The sequence below is a fragment of the Hyposmocoma kahamanoa genome, unplaced genomic scaffold, assembly GCF_003589595.1.
Source record: "Hyposmocoma kahamanoa isolate Upper Pololo Valley unplaced genomic scaffold, ASM358959v1 100021, whole genome shotgun sequence".
In the NCBI taxonomy this organism is placed as follows: Eukaryota; Metazoa; Arthropoda; class Insecta; order Lepidoptera; family Cosmopterigidae; genus Hyposmocoma; species Hyposmocoma kahamanoa.
Window position 1 is genome coordinate 14,712,597 of NW_020653200.1, and position 7,187 is coordinate 14,719,783.

The window sequence follows — 7,187 nt, forward strand, 5'->3', positions numbered from 1 at the left end:
TGCATATGGGTATCAAAATATTATATTACAGTGAATACTAAAAATAATCTAAGATATGGCAAAAACGGCTGTTTTTCAACAAAATTAATTGTACTATCATACGGTTTTCAATAACTGTTATTGTAGATGGTAGTAAAATAACCTCATATTCCGCTGTTAATTGTAGTTTTGCAAAAAACAATAAAATAATAGGGAATGAATATTGGACAGTGTTGCCAGATAGTTAAATCTCTTACATTTTTCGTAACTTCTGATCTTCTGGCGCAATATGCACTGTCAACTATGTTTTGTTATTGTAAATGCTAAATAGTTTACGAACGCACCCAAACTAAACAAAACAGTTACACAGAGATAGCGCAAACAAAATTAAATCTATCATTAACTAGATTAGCTCAATTTTACTAGAGCGTTCTTACTTTTTATTTTTAGGATTTAAACACATTTAGGCGTCTATGTAACCGTAGAAGACATATTACATTATTATGAATATTCGAAACTAACGATTATATGCGTGTGGTTTCCTTTCAAATATTGAGTACATACCAAGTATCAATAAGCCTAATATAAAAATTACCAATGAAACAAAAAGTGCAACTAAAAATAATATTCTTTATTGCACCAAAAAATGGAACCAAAATTTAAATTACATAAAAGATTATCAAAGGTAGTTCACCTCTAAAAGATATTTCTTCCAGCCAACACACGACAACTACCAAGCAACGAAGTTTTTTCTACTTTTAATTCGAACTGATCTCCGAAATAAACGACCTGGCCAAAGCTTCAGAGATACATATATGGTTTTAAAACAAAAATTATCAAGGTCTCTCGTCAGAATCTATCAGGACCAATAATATTTCAATATAGAGAATAAAAGATAGCTGCCATACAAAATTGAGTTTGCTGAATCTCTGCAAATATGGATGATGTACGGGTAGTGTCTTATGGGATATTTAAAAATACGACTTGACGCGATAATGCCCATGCCTATCATATATATGACCAATAGAACTAACCAAAAAAAATTCTAAATCAATAAATACAACTAACAAACACTGCCGTCCACTAAGTAAAGCGGCTAAATAACAAAGGTCAAATATCCGTTTTAAATAACAAACGATAGAGCACAAAATTATCTTTTAAAAACAGTTCAAACTAGTTAACGTGTTAGACTTATCGGAACTTACCTTAACGATGCATAGCTGAAATATCGTTAAACAATTTCAATATTCTGAAACTGGATTATGGTTTTAAATGATATCTCAAAGAAACATTTTGACACTTAGCCGCATTTTAGTTAGCGGACGGCAGAATAGTTGCAAGCCTAATACACAAACCTCACTGACATTTAAGTAACTGTCAGAAGGAACAGAGATCATTTAAAATTATTCACGGGAATAGTGGTCGAAAGGATTCAGTAAGTAATCAGGTAGGACAGAGGCTGCCCGCCAAAGCGTCGTAGACGGGCGCATGGCTCTCATATAAAAGTTATTAAGGACTTTGGTCAGGTTCTATAGAAATCAAAAATTTTATAATATGGCAAATGCAAAATGGCCACCGTAAACAATTGACTTTTCTGAATCTTCGCAGCTGTCAATGATATACGAATGGTTTCTTCTGAGATATTTAAGAATAATACTTGACGCGTGTCAGAGCATGGATGTGCAATCTTTTACATAATGTCACACCACATTGAGAGTCGTATTCTAGAACTCTTTTCAATGCTCAAGTCAGGATTGCACTGGCAACACAAGCACTGGAAATACGACCCTAATTGCAGGGACTTGAGTATGATTTCGAGTGCTTTAAACCATACTCAAATCCTGACTTGAACATTGAGTAGAGTTCTAGAATACGACCCTGAGAGTCGTATTCCAGAACTCTACTCAATACTCAAGTCAGGACTTGAGTGTTGCAGTGAGCACTGAAAATCATACTCAAGTCCTTGCCATTAGGGTCGTATTTCCAGTGCTTGAAATCAAACTCAAGTCTGCTCAAATCCTGACTTGAGCATTGAGTAGAGTTCTAGAATACGACCCTGAGAGTTATTCTTTTTCAAATTTAAATTTACTTTTGTTACCTCGCAGAAATCTTTTCATGTCAAGTTGTGTTTTGTTCCGTCACATATGTATAATTTAATAAAAACCTTTATTAAAACATTAAAATCAGTTTTCTCATTTATTGATAGAGCCGGAAGAGCTCTATCAGGTTATGGGAACCAGCAGCTACTAAATATTGAGTGAGCAGATTTAGTACAAAGAGTGTACGAACGTGATTATGTAATATGAATCATATAGAGATTAATGGTGAGATTAACCAAACTCCTATAATACTCTAGTTAGAGAAATGAGTATTATGTCGGGGTCTGGACTTCCTGGGATTGAGAAGTTACAAGGAAGTAGCAAATTTTGACAGTTGGAAATTTGATATTGAGTGTATATTAGTCCATGATGATCTATGGCAATATGTTGAGAGTCCGCCCGCTGCTGATGATCCAGTTGCTAAGCGAGGTGATCAAAAAGCACGTACAAAAATTTGCCCACTTATTGAAAACCCTTGTAAGGTACATGTACTCAAAGCAACAACGACGTATGAGACGTGGAAGAGACTTAAAAAGCAGCATATAAGGACGCATTAACAACAGATGTAGGCTGCTATCGAGGCTTGTGGGTCTAAAGTTTAATAAGTTCAATTTGATAACCGAGTATGTAACAGAGCTAATGAAAGTAGCTAATCAACTCAGACCTTGGGAAAGAAATTGATGATGAATTGTTAGCGGCATTGATGCTACAGGGATTACCAGAGGTGTACGTGCCTATGAGATTGGCGTTAGAGAATACCAACATAGCATTAAGCATTGATTATATAAAAACAAAACTGTTTCAATAAGATGAGAGCAAAGCTTGCGCCGGTCCGAGCACTCCAGGGTAGAGTTCGGCACTTACTACAATAAAAAAGTGTAGAATACCTATTCAGAGGAACAAACAAAAGAAGATCGTGAAGTGTTTCATATGTGAGGGACCACATAAAGTCTACGACTGCCCGCAGAACCCACTTCAATCCAAAACGAGTCATATGGCACTGACTTCTGTTCAAGAAAAGAACAATGAAGATGAATGGATTTTAGATTCCGGAGCATCAACACATATGAGCTATAGGAGAGATTGGATGGATAATTTAATGAAAGTAGGAAAGAAGGTAGAAGTGTATTGCGCAAATGGAGGTAAAGTACCTGTAGAAGGTTTTGGTACAGTAAAGAATGGCATTAGTGTGAGTAACGTAATTACCAGGTCTTGCTCCTAATCTATTGAGTGTAAGCTGTATTGGGAATACAAAAGATAAAGTTGTTGTGTTCTCTAAAAAAGGATGCGAGATCTTTGATATGAGTGAGTGTACGATACAGGGTCAACCATGCATGACAGGAGTACTTGATAGAGGCGTTTATAAACTTAAATGCTTTCCACAGGCCATCGGAATGATGACAGGAGTAAGCAGTGAGTTGGAGCTTTCGCATAAAAGGATTGCACACTTGAGTATTCGTAACCTCACTTTACTGAGAGATAAAGTAGCTATTGGGGTGAGTTTTCCTAGTCTTTCTAATAGACAACTGGACTGTGTAGCCTGTATGAAGGGCAAACAGACTAGATAACCATTTGAACGCTATAAAGCTACGTGAACTAAACAGCTTATAGAATTGGTACATTCTGATATTAGTGGACTAATGAGCGATAAGTCTTTCGGAGGTTTTCGTTTTTATATTACATTTATCGATGACTATTCGCGAAAAACTTTTGTATATTTTCTCAAGGCGAAGAGTGAGGCTTTTGAAAAAATAAGGAGTTTAAATATATTGCTGAAACTCAAACCGGAAAGAAGCTAAAGGTGTTGAGGCCTGAAAATGGAGGCGAATACCTTAATATGAAAGTCGATAAGTTCTTGAGAGAACATGATATTAAGCGTCAACTTACGATTGCATACACACTGGAGCAGAACGGTGTTGCTGAGCGTGCCAATCGCACCATTGCTGAAAAGTCCCGGTCTATGCTGCAGGAAGCAGTACTTCCCGTTCAATTTTGGGCGGAGGCGGTAAACACCCCCAGAACAGAAGTTCTAACCTGGCAGTTAAAAAGATGACACCTGTAGAGGCGTGGACCGACCAGAGGACAGATCTAGGTCATTTTACAGTATTTGAATGTAAAGCATATTCACATTCTGGATCAAAAGAGAACCAACTGGGTTTCGAAAAGTAAAGAAACTGTTTTTGTTGGCTATTGCGAAAAAAAAAACGAGAGAACTTCATAAAGCACGTGATGTTATTTTTTCGAAAACCAAATGTATCGCAACGTCACAAAATCAAAAGAGAAAACTGTACCAGTAACCATTACTTTAGGCAATGATGATATGTATTACGAACCGTTACAAAACAGAGAAAGTGTTCAGCGAGATCAGAAAAATTATGAAGAGTATCTTCAATCAAATGATAGAGATCATGTTGATGAAGTTACTGAAAGAGTAGATGACGAAGAAGAACAATGGTTGTCATATGAAGAGGAAACATAAGATCCGACCACATCTGAACCTGTAGTGGTAGAACGGAGATACCCACAGAGAGAAAGAAAACCCACTCAATTTCCTGACTTTATCACCTACCAATCAGTATCTGAAACAGGTGATCCTACGACAGTGGAAGAGGCATTGTCACGAGAGAGGCAATTCACGAGAAGCTGGATTCTTTAAACAAAAATAAAACGTGGGTTTTAGTAAAGCCTTAGGAAGCAACCAACATTGTTGATTCGAAATGGATATTTCGAATGAAAAAGGAAGCGGTGAATAAAACCCATTACAAGCCTCGTTTGGTTGCACGAGACTTTAACCAAAGAAGAGGCATTGATTACGACGAGACGTTTGCTCCTGTTGTGAGACATAGCTCGTTAAGAATGCTCATAGCTTTGGCGGCCAACCTAGATCTTAAAATAGATCACATGGACGTTAAAACCGGGTTCTTAAATGGTGATCTAAATGAGAAAGTTTACATGCAGCAGCCATCGCTGTTTACAGAAAAAGGAAAGGAAGATCACGTGTCCTTGTTAAAGAAATCTCTTTACGGACTGAAGCAAGCGCCACGTTCCTGGAACCTTAAATTGCATACTGAGCAAGACAGCCTCAAGTTCAAGCGCTGTAAACATGAATCCTGTGTATACACGAGGTTTACAGGAAATGACTTAATCATATTAGCCCTTTATGTAGATGACATTCTCATTTTCTACAACAATGAGACAGAGATGCAAAATCTTAAGGAAGAATTAAAAACAAAATTCGAAATGAAGGATCTAGGTAAAGCTGAACTATTTCTTGGGAAAGAGATTCAACAAGAAAAAGGTTGCATTAAAATGAAACAAGGGGGTTGCATTGAAAAGCTTCTTCACATGTTCAAGATGGAAAACTGTAAGGCAGTTAGTACACCAGCAGTTCCTGGACAACGATTTGAAAAAGGGAAAGAGTGTACAAATGAAACCTTAGCCTTCAGAGAGCTGATAGGCTCACTGATGTATATAGCTGTATGTTCAAGGCCCGATATAGCATATGCAGTAAACTTCATGAGTCAGTTCTGCAATTGTTATGATGAAGTGCACTGGATCGCAGCTAAAGGGATCTTGAGATACTTAAAAGGTACTAAGAGCATGGGACTTGTATACTCTAAAGTCGCGTCTTGTAGAAATATTCAAGGTTTTGCAGATGCTGATTACGATGGAAATATAATAGACAGAAGGTCATACTCCGGCAACGTGTTTAAGATGGCAAATGGAGCCATCTCTTGGCAGAACACCAAGCAAAGATGTACAGCCTTATTGACTGCTGAAGCCAAGTACATCAGCTTATCAGAAGCTACAAAAGAAGCCATATTTCTACAGCGATTTCTGAATGAAATCACGGGCAAGGAGGAGTTGCCTGTCACGATACATACAGATAGTCAATCTACTATGGTAATAGCTCTAAATCCGGTGCAACATCAGCAGATAAAACATGTTGATGTTGACTATCATTTTATTAGAGAAGTATTAGAAAGGATACTATAAAGCTCAAGTATTTAGAAACCAACTGACTGCACTGTTGCTGATGCTTTAATGAAAGCTGTGTTAAAGGGCAAGTATGAGTTTTGCCGTAAAGAAATGCGTGTGTACTGAGTGTTCATGACTGACAAGGTTTTTTGATAGCATACGGAAAGCCAGGTGTAAATAATTACGGAGGAGTGTCCAGAGCATGGATATGCAATCTTTTACATACTGGTAGGTGTGACATTGAGAGTTATTCTTTTTCAAATTTATTTTTGTTACCCCACAAATTAGAAAGATATTTACCCCGTAGAACTCTCTTCAGGTCAAGATGTGTTTTATTCACGTTACTTGCTTTGGATATATTTCAATAATCCAATTATATACATTGATAGAACCGGAGGAGCTCTGTCATTTAGCTGCCCGGCGCAATACGCGCCATTTAGTTTTTTTCAAAATTTCCTGAATCAAAAAAACTTTAGACCCAGATATGGCCAAAGGCTCATGGCTTTAAGAGCTCACTTTTTTGTGAGAATAGTATGCATGGTTAACTGTTTTTTTAAATAATTTCTGGGTACTACTAAGGTGCAATGCAAAGAAAAAAATTATGACTATGATTGTAGGAAATTTTCGTAACTTACGCTTACATTTTGGAAAAGCGGCAAAGCTTAATAAATAGCGTTTTAAATTCCTTTTAATATTATGTTAATAATTATTTAATAGCTTTATTATTTTTTGCCTTTTATATATATTTGGAATTTCTAAATATAAAAATCAAAGAACTTGAAAATAACTTTATAAATAAATAACTTTTCTCCAAAACCATACAATTTCATCTTGCATTTAGAATATTAAAACACGTTACATACTAAGATTCACTTATAAATGTCGATCTGAAGGCATTTCGAAACAATGCGAGATTATAATTTAAAACTGTAGAACATTATAATATAGCAGACAAAAAACACTCTTAATTCCAACTTTACCGATTATTATATCAGCGAGTTGTGACACTTCCTTATCAAATTAAAAAAAGCATAGACTAGGCACGTTTCATTGGTGTTATATTTGTTTGTAAAAAGCTTAGAGGATGGAAAAAAATCCATAGTCCAAGGTAGAAAGTGATAGATGCAACAT